Source organism: Felis catus, chromosome B1 (assembly GCF_018350175.1).
Source record: "Felis catus isolate Fca126 chromosome B1, F.catus_Fca126_mat1.0, whole genome shotgun sequence".
NCBI lineage: Eukaryota > Metazoa > Chordata > Mammalia > Carnivora > Felidae > Felis > Felis catus.
In genome coordinates, this window is record NC_058371.1 from 196,922,192 (window position 1) to 196,944,266 (window position 22,075).

Consider the following 22,075-nt stretch of genomic DNA (forward strand, 5'->3'; position numbering starts at 1 on the left):
AACCTCAGCTTGACATTTTTTCCCCCTAATTTCTGGACTGTGACATGATTTCCCGGGCATTGTTCTCATCTGTCTTGGATTAGGATACTCTGAAATCAAACTCTGAGGCCAAAGCTTATAACAATTATTTCAGTGAGGCATGAAGTATCAGGGACACAGATGTGAATTAAAGACAAAGCAAGGTAAGGAAAGATGTTTTACTTGGTGTTAAACTCAACGGATTGCTTGTATATGCGGCCATCTTCCAACAGGTGTAATGAAATGCCACTTCTTAGAATAGTCCATCTGAAGAGAGATAGAAGACATTATCCATAGAAGAAGAAATTATCCATAGACTCCAATTTCCTCTTGGTCAAGTTAACTCCACAGGGTGTCGATTCGGGTGAGCTTCTGGATTGCCCATGTGTGAGTACAGAGAGAGGCTTGTTACACCTTGGTGACAACATAGAAGAGGCATATAGCAACAGCAATGGGTCCATGGAAAGTGTTCATAGAGTTTGATGTGGGTCCATGGAAAGTGTTCATAGAGTTTGATGCTTAAATAGTGACCGGGATGGAACAAGCAGTCACATGGCCAAAATATTTGAGGTGGTCCAAGAGAGTATATAACTGGTCTTAAAGAGTTATTCTGAGAATTAAGTAGAATAAATTATGCAGAAGATTCAATATACAATAGGTATTTTATTCATGTCATGTTACCAAAATGTTCTGCTTCATCAAAATAAGATCAATTCTTACAAATCTTAATTTAAAGGAAGTCGTCCCTCCATATTCCAACTCAAACAACCTGGACATCTGAGGAGAAGGGACTTTTCTTACCCACTCCTATGTTTCCTTCCATGTGCCATCAGACATAGTGAAAAAGGTCTTTTCTACCCTGAGGTAATGCTGAGAGAATGCAAAGCACAAGCCAGGGGCAACACCAAATATCATTTTGAAGCAAGACTGGGATAAAGGGAGGAAGTGTGCTTTGGAAGCTTCCTGAATGTTCTTTGATGTCATAAAGCAGTAGGGAATAAAGGGCTAACTGAGAATATAAGATGAATAAGGAAATGCACACCTTCGTATTTTTAGAATTTAAATGAAGTTGGAGAATAACCTGCAAGTTGTAAGAAGCCCTGGAGAATGACTAATGTTATCAGCTTAAAGAAATCAAGATTCAGAGAGGGAGGTAAACCATAAGAGACTCTTAATTATAGAGAACAAACTGAGGAGTGCTGGAGGTGGGGGGGATGGGCTGGGCATTAAGGAGGGCACTTGTTGGGGTGAGCACTGGGTGTTCCACGTAAGTGATGAGCCACTGAAATCTACTCCTAAAACCACTATTAAACAATATATTATCTAACTTGAATCTAAATCAACTCTTGGAAAGGAAAAAAAAAAAGAAAAGGAAAAAAGGAAATGAAGACCCTTTCACATTCTTAAAACCCTGTACCTTAAAGAAATCCCCTGGAATAGTTCTTCTCCTATGAGATGAGAAAGCTTCCCTGTTCCTCCCTGTCAACACTCACTCAAATAAGCAGTCCAGAAAGAACAAAACTCAACCCAAGAAAATATAACAAAAAACGAACAAGCATAGTACAGGTACACAACTACTAAAAAGGAAAAAAGAGGACAAAAAAGAGCAGAAATAAAATTAGATACAAAAACAAAGAAAAAAAAAAGAGAAACTTTCATTTACATAGGTATGGCATACTAGATATCTGATTGGCCATCCAACACACAAAACTGAAATGTCAGAATAATGTAAAAATATCTTAAGGTATATCACTTAAAGGGCATGGATGTAATACATCCACAGATGTAAAAGAAGAAGAGGGAAAGAGAAGGAAGAGAGGAAGAAGAGAAAAAGATTCTAAAATAAATAGAAAGAAAAGAGTGATCCTCCAAAATAAAAATCAATACATAGATAATAGATAGATAGATAGATAGATAGATAGATAGATGAGGAGGTGGGGAAGCATTTAGACTGGTGGAAGAAACAATAGATGGTGAGTAATTATATTCAATTGGGAGATAAAGTAACTTTCACATTAAAATTCTATAATAGTGAAACTAACTTTCTAAAAGAGGCAGGTAGAAAATCTAACAATTGGAGAAGATGCCTGTTATATACTAGCCAGCGGAATGATGAAATAGCCATATTAGTAAGAGTAAAAATATTTAGAAAAATAAAAAAATAAAAATATTTAGAAAAATAAAAAAATATTAAGTTTTGTATAATTATAATATATATATATATATATATTAAATATGGGTTAAAATAATACAAATGATCTTTCTACAAAAAGAAATTGATAATTATACAATAATAGTGGGAAATTTTAATACAATTTTCAGTAATTGAAAGATAAAACAAATAAACAACAACAACAAAAAATCAACAAATTTACCTTAAGTGAGATATTAAAATCAAGACCAACTAACATCATGTGTCTCCTGACATGATTCAATAAGAAATTTAAAATATATTTAGAATGGAGCCAACTAACATCATGTGTCTCCTGACATGATTCAATAAGAAATTTAAAATATCACCTATGAATTAGTCCCGCAAAAGTGTTTAACTTGAATGTAATCAAAAAAGAAAAATCATAGACATTCAGACTGTGGAATAGTCTATAAGGTGATTGTCCTTAAGTCTTTAAAAAAAGTCATTATAAAAAAAGCAATACAAAATATCTAAATTGAATTCTAGAATTAATTTATATATTAAAAGAACCTCAAAGACATGACAATCAGATGTTATATGTGAACCTTAGTTAGATCCAGAAATTAGAAAGATAAAAACATCTGTAAGAGATATTGTGAGCTGTGGCAACCTGAATACAGAGGGTATGATAGGGTTCCTTGATTTAGAAAATTAAACTACAGGACATCTAGTTAAACTTGAATTTCATAAAACAATGAATAGTATTTTAGTATAAGGATGTACCACTCAATATTTGGGACATAGTAATATCAAATAGTTATTTGTTGTTTATCTGAAATTCAATTTAGTTGGGGTATTATGTATTTTATCTGGCAACCCTACTGTATATTCAGTGATATTGTACAATTGCTATTTTTTAGCTCATTTAATGAGATTCAGTGGTGAAATATCATAGTGCCTACATTTTTCAAGTTATTCTGAAAAAAACATTTTGATACTAAAACTTTATCACTTGAGGTGAAGGATATACTGTTGAAATCATTATTCTCTAATGTCTTCTGAATTTTTTTTAAATATAAAATTGGCAAAAAGTTCATCAACTCCTGACTTCTATATGAGCCATTTCTCTTACAATTAATATGTAATATTGAGTTTTTTAGATGGTTCTTTTCTGCCATGTGGTGAATTAAACTATCTTTCAGACCATTTCGAAAGGCGGGGATCATTCTAGGAGAAATTGATTTCATTTGGGAAAAAATCTTTTAAAAAAGTAAAACAGAAGATTTTAACAAAATATTTAATAACTTTGATATAATTGTCAAATGTAGAACATTGTGCACGAGAGTTGGTGCAACTGAGGAATGGTATATACCTGATGGATATAAATTATTTTAATCATCCATAAAACAATAACAAAATGTGATTAACGTATTTGTCAGAAAGCAACTGTCAACAAATTCCAAAATCTATCTTATGGATTATGATCTCTGATAACCAATAATAACAGTACCACATTCTTCTAAATAGCTGAGGTGCCATTTAAAAAAGAAACTTAGAGAATGTTTATAATGGAAAACTAAAGGAAATACGTTAGAATAAAATTTTGAAACACAGCCAAAGCAGTATTTTGAGGGAGACTTATAGCCATAATGGTGTCCATTAAAAGAGAAGAAAAGTTCAAAACTAGTGAATTAAATATCAAATTATGTTCTTTTTGGACTCAATATAACCTTGAAAACAAAGATGTTCCCCCTGTTATATTGTATTCCTGAAAGTGCTATCCATACACTAAAGCAGTAAGTTAATCTTACAGATTGAAATTGTGTTCCCTCTGCAATTCATTGTTCAAGTCCTAACTTCCAGTTCTTCAGCATGTGCCCTTATTTGGAAATTGTGTCATAGAAATTGTAGCTAATTAAGATGAAGATTTAACCCAATATGAGCCATGGATGGGCTCTTAATCTCATGTGACTGGGGTCCTTATTAGAAGGGGATATTTGGACACAGAGACACACACATAGGGAAAACACCATGTGAAGATAAAGACAGAGGTCAGAGTGATACTTCTGTATACCAAAGATTACCAGAAAAGCACCAGAAACTACAAGAGAGGCATGTAGATTGTTCCTCAGAGATCTCATAAGGAACCAGCCTTGTCAACATCTTAACCTTGGACTTCTAGCCCCCAGAACTGTGAGACAATGAATTTCCATGGTTTAAGTCACTCACTGTGTAACACTTTGTCACAGCAGTTCTAGCCAACTAATGCAGTTACCTTATTGACTATATGGGCCATTCGTTGGAAAGCCCTTTGTTTTCTCTGAACTCAATACATTATTCACTATTGTATTTTGAAGCTTCTAACCCCATCATCTTTTTGTAGACCTTGCCAATGCGTGAAATTCCTGACAAGCAAATCCAGAATCAGTTACTTGAAAACATACATCCTAGGTGTAAAACCTCTCCCAAATATAGGATAAGAAAAGGAATCTTATAGGTAAATAATTTATCTGTCTGGCCTAAGCAACCAATATATGCTGAATAAACTGTATCTGTAAACTAACATGTTAAAGCACCAGAATATGTTGATTTTGTTTGCACAGACGTTTATGGTGGCTTTTTGGAGAGTGGTTATCAAGCTGAATGCAGGCCATATGTTATCAAAAGCATAAAACATACACACACAAAAAAAGTGTTATTTGGATGACAAGAGAATTTTAGGGCAAAAAATACACATAAGAAAAACATTGCTACTTTATAATATATACATGTTGAAAGATGACAATTATGTGTTATGCTTCTTTTTAAATTGTACAGTAATTTGAGTTGCAATTACAATTTTAAATGAACAATTGGGAAGGATAATTATATCTCATTATGTCAACTGGGCTACTCTAACGAGCTCTCTTACTAGATACTAGTGAAAGTAAAAGACTCCAAAATATGATTTAGGTAGCAAAATGCTATCTTCGTCTTTTGTTTTTGAGTTGTTTCTCTAGCAAATCACGTTTGGTAGTGACCCGTTAAGTTTGGGAGACATACGTCATTTGAAAGACGTGGAGACTTTATTTTGCAGCCAGTTTCTAAAAAATTATTATCAGGAAGAATAAAGAATTTTAAGTAAAAGTGTCAAATTAAAAAGCAGCAATTATAGTTAAGGAAAAGAAGGGTGGGCATATCTATTTGAATATTTGGGGGGTGGATATGAAACCACGAAACCACAAAGTCGTTAAGTGACTCTGAGTACAATGTACTTAATTTTTTGGCTTCAGTTTTCTCATCTCTAAGTGTGAATAATACCTTTTTCCTCTCAATTTTGGTTTGATTTTAAAGGAATTTATAGTTGAAATGGAGTCAGCTGTAGGGTAGCAATCAGACATTGTTAGCCTCCTTTCTGTCAGTTATGAAAGGGAAAGATGGTTCTGACATTTTTATGCAACTTTTGAGAACACAAAATCATTCATGTTTCACTTTTTTGGTGAATTCCCCCCAATCTGATTAAATAAGATTAGATTACTTGGGGGAGTGAGCTTATAGTTGTGGCTCCGTTATAATGTGGGCGACAAGAGGGTCTCCAAGGAAATCCTCCCTGAAACACTTGTCCTCACTGGGAAGGTCTTTAGGAGGCTCTCCTCTGGGGCCTTTTGTGCTTTTCTGTGACAACATTTTGCAAATATTTAAAAACAGAAACCACTGGGGAGCCTGGGTGGCATCAGTTGAGCATCTGGCTCTTGATTTTGGCTCAGATTCTCATGGTCTGTGAGTTCAAGTCCCACATCTGTACTCTCAGTGCGGAGCCTGCTTCAGACTCTCTGTCTCCCTTTCTCTCTGATTCTCTTCCATTCTCTCTCTCTCTCTGTCTCTCAAAAGTAAATAAATATTTAAAAAAGAGAGATCATTTCTTTTCAGGGCAGTCATTATTCCATAAAGTTATTTCTTTAAATCCTACTGGCTTTCTGAAGATAATGTCTTTTATAAAACTATCAATTTGGAAAAGGGTCAAAACACAGACTGGCTACCCACAGATTTGGGTTCATTCCTGACTCAAAAGGTGGTATTGGGCAAAATTTGACTCCTTCATATTTTATCTTCCTACTAGAAACATGACAGGTCAAAATACATGCCATCAAGCAATCTTGCTAGAGAAATATCAATTCTTAATCTAATCTGATTGCTCTTGATCGTAAAGAAAAAGCAAGAAGTCCCTTCTGTAAAATTCACCTAGTTCTCTCAGGCACATGGCCTTTCAGTAAGCAAAAGGAATGTTTGATGTGTTAAATAGTCTAATTCACAAATTCCGATTTGAAGGTAAGACTCACTCTTTATATAGGGTTGTGTTTGACATTTCAGAGGAGGATGAGTAAAGGAATGAAATCAAATTTTATCCTGGGGAGTTGATGGTAACATTTTTAAATCACCCCACTTCTGACAATTCATCTCAAAAACATGAAAGAAACATGTGCAATGACAGTTTTACAAATAAAAAGTTAGAAAAAGATAAAGGTGGTGACACATTGTAACTACATCCACTGGGCTACAATTTGGCATTTAAGAGTGTATAAGGAGATATTCTTTAAAAAAATGTTTATTTTTGAGAGACAGAGACAGAGACAGAGACAGACTGTGAGCAGAGGAGGGGCAGAGAGAGAGGGAGACACAGGATCAGAAGCAGGCTCCAGGCTCCAAGCTGTCAGCATAGAGCCGGACATGGGGCTTGAACTCACGAATGGTGAGATCATGACCTGAGCTGAAGTCAGATGCTTAACCGACGGAGCCACCCAGGCACCCAGATATTTCTGAGTTTAGAAGACAATATTGGAATTTCCATTTATATATTTGTTTTCTCATCCTTATTATTTCAATTTTGTTTTGCTTTTATTTTATATCATACATACGTATTGGTATAATAGTACATTTATATAACTTTTAAACAAGTAAAGAAAATATGTAATACAAATAGTTTGGGATAAATGATCTACATGTGATCATTGGGTATGATCAGTAAAACTTTGGAGACTACTGAGTTAAATTCAAAACATTGCTGTAGAAAAATAGATAGTAACATTTATTGATTTTTGCTGTAAGAGAGATCGTTGCCAAGATTCTACTTCAAGGCTCCCATGTTCTCTGTTCCAACTGCCTAAATGTTCTTTCTCCCCAGATCTATCTAGTTCCTTCCCAACATCTTCCAGGTCTCTTAAAATATTGTTTTTCTCCTAAGTCATCCTTGTATATCCTATCTAAAATTTAATACCCCTGCCCCAATGTTTCATATACCTTACTACTCTCTCTATTTTTCTTCTGAGCATTTATCACTCCTTACTCATCTATTACCTACTTTATTAATATTTTAGACTACACTATAACTTCCTGTATTGAACAAGAGAGTAAACTTTCATTCATTCATTCATTCATTCATTCTTCATAATTGAGCTTAAATACATCACCATGCTCTATATGGTTTTCTTTTTACATTTGGAATTATTTTCTGATCATAAGAGGAAAAAAAATCTCCTTTATGAGCTTCAGAAAACAGAAAAATTTTCTTAACTCACTCCTGTTAAATCTTTTTCTCTCTGGTCATGAAGTATGTGATCAGGCAGGTTGGCATGGTTTTATTGGTCAGTTAATATAACACTAACAGTTACAGTATATATTCTGTGGCTACACTTTACCTATAGAACTTATTTAATCTGTACCACAAATACAACATGTTGTTGGATTTCCATTTGATATGAGTGGAAAGTGAGACAAAGGGTATTAAGTAACTTGGCCAGAAATTATACAACTAATGTCTATACTTAGCACTGGAGTAGGAGTTTCTGGAAATCAAGTTATATACCTGATGCATCTTCTGTTCTTATAAAAAATGAATACTCTAGGGGTGCCTAGGTGACTCCATTGCTTAAGTGTCAGACTTCGGCTCAGGTAATGATCTCACATTTGGTGAGTTCGAGCCCTGCATTGGGCTCTGTGCTGACAGCTCAAAGCCTGAAGCCTGCCTCGAATTCTGTGTCTCCCTCCCTCTCTGCTCCTCCCCCATTGCACTCTCTCTCTCTCTCTCTCTCTCTCTCTCTCTCTCTCTACCTCTCAAAAATAAATACAAATTAAAAAAAATTAAAAAATTTAAAAATTAAAACTCTGGAATATCTGATTCATAGATGAATTAATTAGTGAGTGAATGAGTGAATCAATCAACTGAGTCACTTATAAAAGAGCTAAAGAACAATACGTACTACATGATCAAACACTGTCTTTGTGGTTACTGAAATGAAGTGCTTTGAGATCTGCAGAGGAAAAAAAAAGTACAATCAGTATCTGAGGGAAGTGAGGTAATCTCCAACTGTAGGAAGGAAAAAGCAATTCAATTAATTCAACACGCATATAATATCCACACAATGCTTGAAAGCCATTAGACTGGATCCTAGGGATATAGAAACAAAAGTGATATGTTTGCTGTCCTAAACATCTTTCTAGTGGAAGAGAAAGATTGATACAGAAATAACTGCGAAAGGGTTGGTTTAAACAATAATAAGATAAAAATAAGATGTAGAAGTGTTATAGAAGAGAAGGCAGCAAGGCTGAGTGCTTTTCTAAATGTTTACAGAAAAGCCTTATAGATATTATTTGTAATTAAATTCAAATTTCCTTTCAGGGCAAAGAGCCTTTGTGACAGTGTCCTCGTGCTTTACATTTGTTTAAATTCTTTTCTTAAACTTCAGTGAACACTAGAACTGAATTCTGTATATTACATCCCATAAATAGGAAATGGACCTTAGCTCATTTTTTTTTGTTTGTTTTCTTTTCTGTGAAGCCAAATGATGTCTATGTCATTAGAGTAAATTAGTGCGCTAGGATTATTTCTTTAACTAGAAAAATATGTAGATGCCAAATTTTCACGCGGACGTTACCAACAAAAACTGCTGATCGCTTTTGACAATGGGGATTCATTTCAGAGAATCCACATCAACTGCAGAAACAGGGTCTCTGCTCTAAACCAGGCATTTTTGTAACCGTCCGCATTTCCCCTTGCAAAGCTGCTCATATATATATTTGAATATTTTTCATCCTTTAAGAGGATGGGAGATTATTTGCAATTTAACATATTAAGTTGAGATGTGCCTAAAGGACCCAGAACAAACGTTAAGTGTAACATAAGTCTAGCAGGACAATTACTTGCTTAATGACTCAGAATTTGTGCCCAGCAATGCACGCCGTGATAGATGGAAGTGTTAGGCATTTACAATGTAGTTTTCAGACGATACCATTATGCCAAAAAGTATTCACACAGATCCAGAAATCAAAGGATATTTGCAAAGTCATCAAAAATTGAAACGAATACTGCTGAAGTGAGGATTCAAAGGGTCCGGGAATTAAAATTAAGAACTCCAAAGACTCAGGCAATGCAGTGGTCAGGGACGGTCCCAGAATGGTATAGAAAAGAATGATCCTGACGACCTATTCTGTCAAGTACTGCGCTAGTCTTTCTTTTCTGTTATTAAACCAATCTGGTCTTCCTCTGAATCCATGATGCTCGTCGGGAAATCAACTATGTCACATTTAGGAAAGGTAAAAATACAGAAGGAGAATGCCAGTTTTGAGCTACTGCTAAAGACCAGACAAAATTCTTGGGGCACCTGTGTAGCTCCGTTGGTTCAGCGTCCCACTTCGGCTCAGGTCATGATCTCATGGTTCGTGAGATCAAGCACGGAGTCTGCTTGGGATTCTCTCTTTCCCTCTCTCTCTGTCCCTTCCCTGCTTGCTCGTTCTCTCTCAAAATAAATAAATATAAAAAAAAATGTAAGTGCCCTTGTTTGAGATAAGTGTTCAGAACACCCGCCTGTCGAGGTGATTCTTAATTCACTGGTGGCCAGAGCCCGTGTCTGGTGGTTCCCTCTGTTGTTCTGTGCAATCTAATTCCAAAGCCCTTACGACCCACCAACTAGTAGAGAGAAGGCCCCCAGTGTCCATGGGAGAGCTTGTCCAAGAACCTTAAACAATGACAGGGAGGTGACAGTGTATAAAAGTATGGGATTCCAACCAGGCCTTAGCTTATGGGTTCTCGATCCCCTTCTGAATGTGCCCTAGTTTATTTCTGGCTGAACTGTGGTCTTGGGAAAAGGGTTGACCCTCAACCCAGAAACCACCCAAACTTAGTTCATTTTCTCTGTGGACTCTCCCCATGTTCTTCTACCCTCCACTGTTTTGAGTATCTTTTTTGTCTTTATAAACATTTTTATGTACTTATACCTCAATGATATGAAAAAAAAACAGGAGGGTGGGCAAAATGCTATCCCTTCTCCAGTTTTTCAAAGTTAGAAAATGTACTGAATTAAACCTTTAGGAAATACAATAGGACTGCTGGACTGACAAAACCTGTCTTTAAATATATAATATAATAATATATTATATATATTATTATATTATATATGTATTTAATATATATATATATATATATATATATATATATATATATTCTGGGTGAGGACAGAGGGAGAGGGAGAGAGAATCCCAAGCAGGCTCCATAATGTCAGTGCCCAGCCAAGCTCCACACAGGACTCAAACCTACAAACTATGAGATCATGATCTGGGCCCAAATGAAGAGTCAGAGGCTTAACTGACTGAGCCACCCAGGCGCCCCTGACCAAAACCTTTCTTTTGTCATGTTTCTTTAAATATCCAGACCTTTGTCTTGAAAATGAGGAGGTGGTCTGTCTGGAGACTCAGAGGATCATTATAGGATGATGTTTATAATGTGCCTTCACTTCACGGAAAAAGAAGGACTTGGGGTGACCAGGCCAAGCAAAAGGATGTGTTATCAAACTCTGTATTTTTATAAAGTACAACAGGAACTCAAAGGACAAAGTTTCCTCATTTCCTGGGGTGTTTTCGACTGTAACTCAGTACCCTGGCCCCTTCTACAATAGCAGTAAGTGCAACTCTTTAAGCAATTGAAGAGTCAGAAAGGCACATTGCTAGTAAGAACACCTTAAAAGCTAATGTATATTTGTTTACTTCCTGTCAATTTCAGTTGTCTTCTATGTTTCACTTCACCTCCTAGATTCTTTATGAGTATCTCTGCAAAGAGTCAAGTGAAGACTGCAGAAAAATATCCACACTCTTAAAAGAAAATGAAAAACACTTTGCTTGATTATCCGTGTATATTTGCTCATGGACATGTTTAAGGGATGCATTATCAAAATAATGTATATATGTATATTTTCACTTACATATTTATGCTTTTTGAGAGAAGCATTAAAATATGTTAAAGTTCATTGGAAGATCAGAAAGTCATATTTAAACACTAACCCTGACAAGAGCCACACGCTTTTGAGAAAGTCAGTTAATGCCTCCGAACATTACATCCAATAACCTCACTCCTAACTCCTACCTTCCTGGAACCCTCAGCAGTGTGCCCAGAAATAAAGCCAGTTTGCCCCTTGGAACGTTGGGAAGCTGCCTCAACTACTGATCGCCAAACATAAAATGTGACCCCTAGGACTTACATCCTTTCCTACTTTCCACTGTGTCTGTGGAAGGACTATTCTCCCATACCTACGAGGAGCTCTGAGTCCTATCTCTTTCTCTCCCCCCACCCCTTCTCTCTTCTCTCTCCTCCTGCCCCTCCTCTTCTTTCTTTCCCTGCTGCTCCTCTTCCTCTCCCCCTCCTCCTCCTCCCCCTCCCCCTCCTACTGTTCCTCCTCATTCTTCTCTTCCTCCCCCTCCTTCTTCTCCTCCCCCTCTCCCTCCTCCTCTACCACCTTCTTCGTCTCCTTCTTCTCCTTCTCCTCCTCCTCCTCCTCCTCCTCCTCCTCCTTCTTCTTCCTCTTCCTCTTCTTCTCCTCCTTCTCCTTCTTCTTCTTCTTCTTCTTCTTCTTCTTCTTCTTCTTCTTCTTCTTCCTCTTCTTCTTCTCCTTCTTCTTTTTCCTCTCCTTCTCCTTCTTCCTCTTCCTCTCCTCGTCCTCCTCCTCATCCTCCTCCTCCTTCTTCTTCTTCTTCTTCTTCTTCTTCTTCTTCCTCTCCTTCTCCTTCTTCCTCTTCCTCTCCTCGTCCTCCTCCTCCTTCTTCTTCTTCTTCTTCTTCTTCTTCTTCTTCTTCTTCCTCTCCTTCTCCTTCTTCCTCTTCCTCTCCTCCTCCTCCTCCTCGTCCTCCTCCTCGTCCTCCTCCTGCTGCTTCTTCTTCTTCTTCTTCTTCTTCTTCTTCTTCTTCTTCTGTACATTTAAACACCCACACTTGTTCTTTGATACCATTTTAACTGCACACTGCAGATTTGCTATGCCATCTTCATTGTGATTCTAATCAACATCGTTTGCAATTTCTTTTGTAATTTTGCCTTTATCTTGTTAGATTTTTACATAATATATATTAGTTTTCTTTTCATTCCTAATTCAATTTTCATTGTGCTTATTGGACATGATCCATGGAATTTTTATTTTTAGAAAATAAAAGAGGCTTACTTTATAGTTTAGTCTTCAAATAATTTATAAATATCCCCAAAGGACAAAAATTCTTTATTCTTTGTGTGAAAGGCTTTATCTCTCTCTCCTCCTCTGTATTTCTCTGTTAATATTAGCTCTAGCCCTTGGATTTTATTTTCCCATATTTTTACTTTTTTTTTTTTTTTTTTGCTTGTTATAACTATTTTGGATAAGGTTGTTTGTAGAAACTGTGGTCTGGATCGTGTCATGGTGATCTTTGAAAATACCTCTTTGTAAATTATCTGTGTATGCTGAGTTAATTTTTTTAGAATGAAATGTGACCAAAAAAGGGAAAACTGTCCTTCGGGGCCTTATTTTTAGATGTAAACTTTAAAATGTGTGAGGCAAACACAGAAATCCTAGGTCTTCTCTGGTCTGAGAAAGGAGATGTAAACTTTTGTGTTCACTTCAAGTTCCACTTTGGTTAAGAGGAAGAACTTTGGGGTCCAATATTCCAGCTTCCACCCTAGCTCACTCATTTACTATGAGATTTGGGCATATTACCTCATCTCTAGACTTCTTAATTTTTTTTCCATCTGTAATATGGAAAGAAATATAATTACCTCACACAATGTTATGAAGATTAATGATTAATCAGCTAATCTATGAACAACACTTGTATACTTTCTAGCTCATAATAAGTGTTATTTAAATTACAACCATTATTGTGACGTTATTAATGGTTATAATGCAGAACAAAGTTACCAGCAATTTCACGGTATCTTGTTTTCATAGCTGCTGTGCACTTATTCACACAAGAAAGCTAGAAAAGTGGGAAGAATAACAGTTCCTATCCTGACTCACAGATGAAAAGCCCGAGACTTACCCTGTGAAAGGGGTCTGTTCAATGTCATTTAAACAATCAGCAATACAGTCGGACCTTGAACTGGGGACATTTGACTGCAAACTTAGTGTGCTTTTATTCCAATTTACTGTATTTTTAGTGCATTTAAAGTAATTTGTCTTTTGCATTAATACCCTACAGGTACTTGGGGAAAAAAAAACAGGCACACAAAACTGAGATATGCAGGAGTATTTAAAAAGTAATTGAAAAACGGGGGTCAAGGGGAAAATCTCTAAAGACAAATACACCAATTCAGAGAAACGAAGGGGCAGGTCTAGTGACTGCTTTGGAGGCCGGCGAGGAAGGACATGAAATGCAGGCACAAGAGGTCAAGCTTAAAATAATAGATGCCTACGAGGCTGATTCTTCATTATTATTGTTATTCAAACAAAGACCCACAGCTGTTACCTGGACCTTTGGCCCAAACCACACGCTTCTTTATATATGTATTGTGAATTTCACTGAAAGGGCTGTTCTTAAGTAACATTTTTAAAGGAATAAATGTGTGGGAAAATGACACTGAATGGAGCTCAAATTTGTCCATAAGTTTCTTGGATCAATGACTCAGTATATTCAATCCCCTACCCTTTTCTCACAAATAATGTTAAAATTAAACAAAAAGACTTGCTGCAGATAGGAAGTGCCAGCCAGTCCCCACCCCTTCCCTACCATGCTCGTGGAAAGAGAATTGGTGTGAGTTGGAAGAGAAGAAGAAATAAATTTTTTGTACCAGACCTTCCATCAAGCACTTCACGCATCCTCAAATGAAATTCTCAGAACAACCTTGTGAAGCAGATAATACTTTGCCCTGAAAATGGCGGACAATTGATGGCCCATCGACCAAATCCAGCCTGCCGCCTGTTTTTTTTAAAGTTTTACTAGAACACAGCCACCTTCATGTCACTTAAATCTGACCTATGGTTCTTTTTCAGCTACAATGGCCTAGTTGAGTGGTTACAAAAGAGAAAATATGGACAGCAAAACCGAAACACTGTAAGGTTGTCAAGCCCTAGATAAGGAAACTGAGACTAATGAAAACGAATCTTATGTTTAATGTCAAATAGCTCTCGGCCTTTCGAAGGAAGAGATTGGTCTTGGATTTTCCCAGTTCAACATGAGATGAAATCCAGAGACTTCTTTGGGGCAACCAAGGTGGATGTCTCTCTAAATGTGCCATTAAGGAGCATAGTTTCATCTGAGAGAACATGGGTGTTCACATAGAGAAGGTTCGCAGTTCAGAATCTGAAGAACTGATGAGAGCACCAGATTCCCTCTGACTTGTCAGTGACCCTGTTGGACAGTGTACAAGGTAAATGAGGGAACGTTAGCCATTACGCTGCACAAACTGGGCAAGAAACACAGATACGTGTTTGTAAGGTCGTTCAGTGCCAACTCAAAGTTTTGTTTCTTTGCTAGACAATTTGTTCCCTGTCATAGGATTTCCTTTTAACTTTGACACCTCTTTGAATTTTTTTTTTTTGATTTCCTATTGCCCTAAGACAGTTTGCTGACTTCAGCCTTTCGGGCGATAAGAAGGAAGAGGGCAGGGTAAGCAAAAGGAAACATCTGGGCACAGACATGTGATTTGTGAATTAAGGGCAGGCCTTTTAGATGTTCCTGTTAGTATTTGCCTTGCATTGCCAGGTAATCTCCCATTGGTTTGGTTTTTTTTTTTTTTTGGATTTTTTTCCCCATCAATCATAAAGTCAAAAAGTTATGAGATTATCAAGTTAGGAAAACAATGTGATATAGTTGGAAAAACTCACTTAGACATACACTCAGAAAACAGACTCAAGCCCTGCTTTGACACCAAAGATCCAATGCGATGATCAGCTGTTGAAATGCCATATAAGCCCACTTTTATTGGAAAATGGGGGCAAATTCTGCCACCACCTCACCACAAGGTTGTAAGGATCAAGGTAGATGATGCCAGTGAACACGCTCTTAAGCTAATAGAGACCATGTAAGGTACCCAAGATCATTAAAATGATAATGATGATGATAATGATAATGGCAAAGATGACCAACTCAGGACATTTGTGAAAGAGAAAGAAGGTGGGTGTTAATAATTACATTGGGACAACTCTTTAAGCCAGGATGGCTCTACACAGAATTTACATACAACCATGGCCATCCTTCTGAAGCATTCTATTTCACGTGTTTAATTTCCAAGCACCATACCTCAGTCTAGGGTGGGAGAGGGAGAATTTATTACCCATTCCAGGAACGTGGCTGATTGGAGAAAATCCTGACTTGGAAAGAGAGTGGAAGGGGAGTGCAGGAGAGAGAGGGATCCTAACACTTCTGACCGGCACCCTCCAGGGGAGACACCCTTCTGCTCACATAGTTCTCACCTCCTCTGTCCCTCAAGCGCCTCCGGTCAAGAATCTCAAACCAGCTTTGCTTTGCCACAAACTCCCCTTTACGATAGTTCCTTCCTTCTTATGAAAATTGTACTAAAGTGCATGTTTCCATTAATTGCCCATAGTTTATCTGACAGAAAGTATGTTGCGTTATCATCTAAAACTGATTCAGTTTCAAACTCACTTTCAAACGTTTCAAACCCACTACCACTGATTCTGTCAAGACAATGTATCTCACCTTCACTATTACAAGAGTCTCTATGTGGCTTCTCAGCTTCCAGTCCCCACACTTTCACCCACCCTGACTTCTCAGTCTCCTCCTCTTCCCTTGGAGCTTTGAGCTGACGAACACACGCACAGGATGGAGTACAGGGTGCTCGTGTCGCAGCGCCTGTGAGAGGACGTGTGCCACACAGGCACACGACCCAGGACCACAGACGCTCCTAGGGATCCGTGCTGTGCTTTGCACATTGTGTGGCACAGAACACAGACTCCGTAACTCACTCTGGAGCAGCAGGTGGAGTGTTACCACCTTCTCATAAGCGTTCACCATATGCCCAGAAATGTAGATGCTTTGGAGTTCCGCTGTTTGCAAAAAAAAGTACAGGCATGTTTCAGAAGCCACTTCTCGGCTCCTGAGGTTTGTCATGCTGAATATACTCCGTGCGTCTTTATTCTTCGACGCTTTCAATTTATGCACAGGGGGATTATCATATCTGACTGATTTGCTAGGCCAGTCCTGATTTCAGAAAGCACATTGCATACTATAAACCATTACCGCCACGGGAGACCTTTCATATCTAGTTCAGTGCATCAGGAACTCATTTATGAGATAACGCTCCTGGAAGTCAAGGTCTCTTTATAGAACTCTGTGATGTAATGATTTTATAACACATCTAAATTCATCATCTAAAATAGGAAAGTGTTGACTATCAGAAAATGTGATTATGATACATGAATGCAATATGAAAGTCATACCATTATAATGGGATCGAGGGACAAGTTAGTTAGGGGGATGATTTTACTCTTTGTTTCTGCAGTTGTTGATGTCTGGTTACATTTGTCTATATGCATTCAGTTAGCCTTTGTTGAGACTTAACAGGAGATAACTTATTAGAAAGAAATCGAGGGGGGGGGCACCTGGGTGGTTGAGTTGGTTGAGCGCCTGACTTAGGGCTCAGGTCATGATCCCATGGTTAGTGAGTTTGAGCCCCACATTGGGTTCTCGCTGTCAACGCAGAGCCTGCTTTGGATTCTCTCTCTCCCTCTCTCTGTCCCCCCTCCCCTGCTCATTCTCCCTCTCTCAAAAATTTAAAAAAAAAGTTTTAAAAAGAAATTAGGGGAGAAGATCCTACAATTGAGAAAATTCTGAAATTGACTTAGCCCTCTCTTTGTAGTTTTAAGATATTTATATACCTAAGCCCTTTCTCCAATATTCCCCAGGAATGATATTTATGATTTGTTTGGACCCAAACCTATATTTTATAAGATGAGGAAACTTTTCAAAGTAAGATTTATTTCATGATTACCATCCGTTAAGGAACTGAGAATGGACTCCTATGTCGTACTAGAGCAAAATTCTTTGTTTGCTTTGTTTTGTTTTCTCCAAACCTGAGAAGGCAAGACATGACACTTAGGGATTTTCTGAAAATTAACAACTGCACTATCACCCAGCCACACAGATGGACAATATCAGCCAGCCACACAGGCCAGGGCTAGAAGCAGAGGGAGTTAAGTCATTGGCACAGGACAGTATGACCAAGGTTAGAGGAGGGGGTGGCAGGGAAGGGCTCTGCACTTCTGGAAGCAGTGTATTTAGGATGCAAAGGAAAACTGACAAGAAAGGTTGCAGATGGGTTACCTTGTATTGTGACCAAATCCTGATATGTTGAAAATAGACAACACCAATAATTCTGCAAATCTCAGATATGGACTCAAAGAGGTGGGGTTGAAGCCCAGCTTTCCTCCTTACAAACTGAGTTATATTAGGCAGACAGTTAACTGCCACTAGGCTCAATGATATGCTTAAGTGAGAGTAATAATAATAATAATAATAAATTATATATATATGTGTATATATATATAACATAAGGAATGAAGGAACTAATGTATAACTGCTATTATATATATATACACATATATATGTACATACATATGTGTATATATATGTAATATTATGTATATATGTATATATAATATTATATTATAGTATAGTATGGTATAGTATAGTATAGTATAGTATAGTATATGTATAAATAATATTATGTATAAAATTGCCTCAATGATTATTTTAGGATCAAAGGCATAAAAATTGCTTGGTATCTAAAGAATGTTGACACGAATAAACATAAGCGCTAAACAGTGATGAATCACATATGGCTGACCTTTTTTTTTTTTAATACTAATGTTTTACACATAGAAACTCTGTAGAGAAGGCCACCATTTAAACATATAATAAACCCATTGAGAATGTCAACCATTGGTGATGCAAACTAGACCAGATCTAAGCATTAAGAGATTCCACGCCTGGGGGGCTCAGTCGGTTAAGCGTCTGACCTCAGCTCAGGTCATGATCTCACGGTTTGTGAGTTCAAGCCCCACATTGGGCTCTATGTGGACAGCTCAGAGCCTGGAGCCTGCTTCGGATTCTGTCTCTTGTCTCTCTGTCCCTCCCCTCCTCACTCTCTGTCTCTCTCTCAAATATAAAAAATAAGAAACACAAAAAAAATTTTTAATAAAATTAAAAAAAAATAAAAACAAAGAGATTCCAGATATGCCCCTTAGATCGGGAAAAGCCACAACTCGTGTGTTGCCTTTATCAGAACAATATTTAATTTTATGCCCATCATCTACTGCAGCCTTTCTTGAAGGATTCTGAAAATCCCTTTATTGGAAGTTAGGTCAACATAGCTATTGTGTTTTCTTCCAGCCTGTTCTTCCTAAGTGCTGTTCAAGTCACCAGCAGCTCAGAAAACCATCGAACATCGGAGAATGGCCACTGCACATATTAATGCGTCCACTGCTGCCCTTTGACGGTTTTTGTACCTATTCATGCTGTTTCAGGTTCAATGTTGTCATCTCACACTGGACTCCTGTTCTCCAACAAGTGACTGTGTAAACGGGGAGGAGAGAAATCGCAAGGTTTCTAACGTAACTACGTGGGGCTTTTATTGTGTTTTCTCTTCCAGTTTAGAGATAGTCAATGGATAAAAAGTAAATATTCCCTAGGGCTCTTTTTCTGAACTGCAGTGGCATTATTAGTAATGCCTACTTCATTGGTGTGTAAGATTTGAAAATGTTCCATAAAGCATCAAGCACAATGCAAACATTAGTTATTATTGTTATGACTTTTTTATTACATCTAGAGGGAAAAGAGCACTGAAAGTTATAACTACGAATTGTAGTTACTTTACAGTCCCATAAACAATATCATGAAAAGCCTTAAATGCTAAGAATAAGGATCATACATATTCAAGAGAGTTTATATTTATGTTTAATACACACACACACTCATATATATATATGTATATGTATATATATATATATATATTAAGATATATATATATATATATATATATATATATACACATATATCTATGTATATTGTTTGGAGCCAATAATATGGTCATTAAAATTGGCCACAATTGTAAGCACAATGACTATTACTGTTAGACAGCACATATCAGCCCAGCATGCAAAGAAACTGTATGAAATAAAATCTTCCTAGCTACATAATACCTAGAGAGTATTGTGTTAACACACGCACAGGAAATATCATTAAAAATAACAGAAAATGCAGTCGCTTACAAGTTCAGCTAAGGGTAAGACTTCCCCCAACACAGGGGGATGGGTCAGACACTGGGCCTTCTTCTAGACTGAGGCCTAGTCTACCCTCTAAGGGCCCCTTAGGAGAATTTTAACTGCAATTCAGGAGAAATTTAACTGCAATAGACAAGATTCCAGGTCCACATTTGTCTCTGTAGTGGGAATATTTTCAATCTCTTCTCCCTTCATCTTGTCCGGTGCAGATAAAGTGTGTCCCTGACATCCCCCAGGGGCCCGGTTGGCCTGGCTCTGGGCCCCCTTGTTGAGTGTGGCACCAGCTGCACTGACAGATGCCCCCTCACGGATGGTGAGGTCCAACAATTCCTCAAGGCAGGATGGGCATAAAGTAGGACATTTTTTTCCACATCTTTGTTCCGTGCACTGAGGGTCCTTTCACTTAGTTTTCTCCTGCTGTCAAATTCTAGTAAGTTCTCACGATGGATTGAAACAAGTCTTCACACATTTCCAAATGCTTCCTGCAGAGGAATTACCATCCATCTCAAGAACCTCTGGGCTTTGAGCCTGTTGCTGCTGAGGCCGGATTCTAAAGAGGAATCTGAGAACGTCTTTCTCTTCTCCAAACTACACCCTTAGACCTAGAAGAAAAAGAAAGTCTCAGCGGTCAAAAGATGAAGGGCTATGTAGTAGAAATCTGGCATTTTGTTGGTTGCCCAACATCTAAACCCTTTACTTAGGTTTGCATAATTCCCGCCTGTCAGCTCAGGTTAATAGGGGTCCAGATTCAAGTTTCCAAGCTCCTGGGTAAATGAAGGTGAAGTTCTGCAAATTTATCCAACAGCCCAGATGTGCATATCTAAGTTCTGTGATGGGAGTGAAGAATTTATTTCCCGATGGGCAGTGGGCTGAGAAAAACACCAAATTGCGATCTGCTAATATTTTGTTTAAGATGTGTATATCTCCGTTCATAAGTGAAATTGCCACATAATTTCTATTTATCATCTGTCTGTGCCTGATTGATGCCAGGAGTATCTCAGTCTCACGAAATAAATTAGGGGGATGACCCGTTTACCAGTTCTCTGGGACAGTTCATGTTAGCTTGAAATCAACTCTGGATATTTTGCTGAAACCTGCCTATAAAATCTGAGCAGGGTGCCTTTTTTTTTTCTTTTTTGTGTCTAGTTATAGCCATTCCTTTACTGATAATCACTATATCCTTGCTGTAATAGTGAAGTATTTAAATTTTAAAATGCATTAATGAGAGCCTTCTTTATTCTATACCCCTTCCACACATACCTTCTGTCTCTATTCATTAGAATTACTCTCTTGACAGTCCTTCCTCTTGTGTCTTTTAGGTATTATCTTTTTTATATTACTGTCCAATCTGATTCTGTCCCAATTTGCTTTCCAAAAGAAATTTCTAGGACCTTAGAGAATGGAGCATATACGAATTCAGGAAATAGTCCTTCAGTAGTCACAGGACACTGAATGCTCCTGTCTTATTAAAACATCCACTGTCTAATTCCTGAGCCCCTAGTGGGTGGGGGAGATGTATGGTCTCTCCTATAAAATCATTTGTAAGCATTCACAGAACACTCACTATGTACTGGGCTCAGAGCCAGAACCTAGGTTGAGTAAAACATGTTCCATACCTTCCACCCTCCCCAACAGGGTTTCACAGTCTTTTTAGGAGATGGACAATTTTCAAGGAAACACTTTTATAAGAAAACAATTAGAGGAATGAGATAAATGTGGAGGTAAGAACCAGGAAACCCAGAAGAGGCTATGTTTAAATGCCTGGGGATGAGAGGTTGTCCCTGTGGAGTCAACTTATTCCTCTAGATCTTAGATGAGCTACCATTTGCCCAGGAGCATCCCCTTTTTTAGCACTGAAAGTCTCAAAATCTAGGAAACCCCTCAGTCCCTGGCAGACTGGGTCAACCGGTCACCCCATCTCGCCTCCAGAACGTAGTGTTACACCTGGACAGCAAAAATCAAAAGGGCATATTTGATTAGTTGACATACAATCTGAATAACCACAAACAGAAGATTTTCACCACGCCTAGGACATAGGGATGATAGGGAAGTCAGGAGGAACAGTAAATGCAGAGGCCAAAGAGAACATGGCCGTGGCTTGGAATTACAAGTTGTTCCATGTGACAGAAGGTCCGGTGCATACAGGGAAAAGGTAGGGGATGAGATTGTTGGAACGGGCAAAGGTTGGAGAGCAAATCTTGAGGAGAGTCAGCTTGATTTTACCAGGGGGTGACGGCATTAGGAGAGTTGGCTCTGAAATAACCTGTGCACGATAGCGTGGAATCCTACTTCAGACCTTTGTAAATTCAGCGTTTTCACTACCATTTGGCAGAATTATCTGCAGCTTTCTTACCAAGACCCAGTAGCCTGCAGAAGAGAATGCCTCCAATTTCCTGCCCTCTCATTGGCATGGCCTACA

The 22,075-nt window shown here is 37.8% G+C and overlaps 1 long non-coding RNA gene across 1 annotated transcript; it reads left to right on the forward strand.

Annotated features, from left to right (window-relative positions):
- Positions 1 to 979: 979 nt before the first annotated feature.
- LOC111560058 lies at positions 980 to 19,168 on the forward strand. The gene is made up of 2 exons (XR_002741539.2): positions 980 to 1,171; positions 18,767 to 19,168. It is a non-coding gene; the product is annotated as an uncharacterized LOC111560058 (long non-coding RNA).
- Positions 19,169 to 22,075: the final 2,907 nt, after the last annotated feature.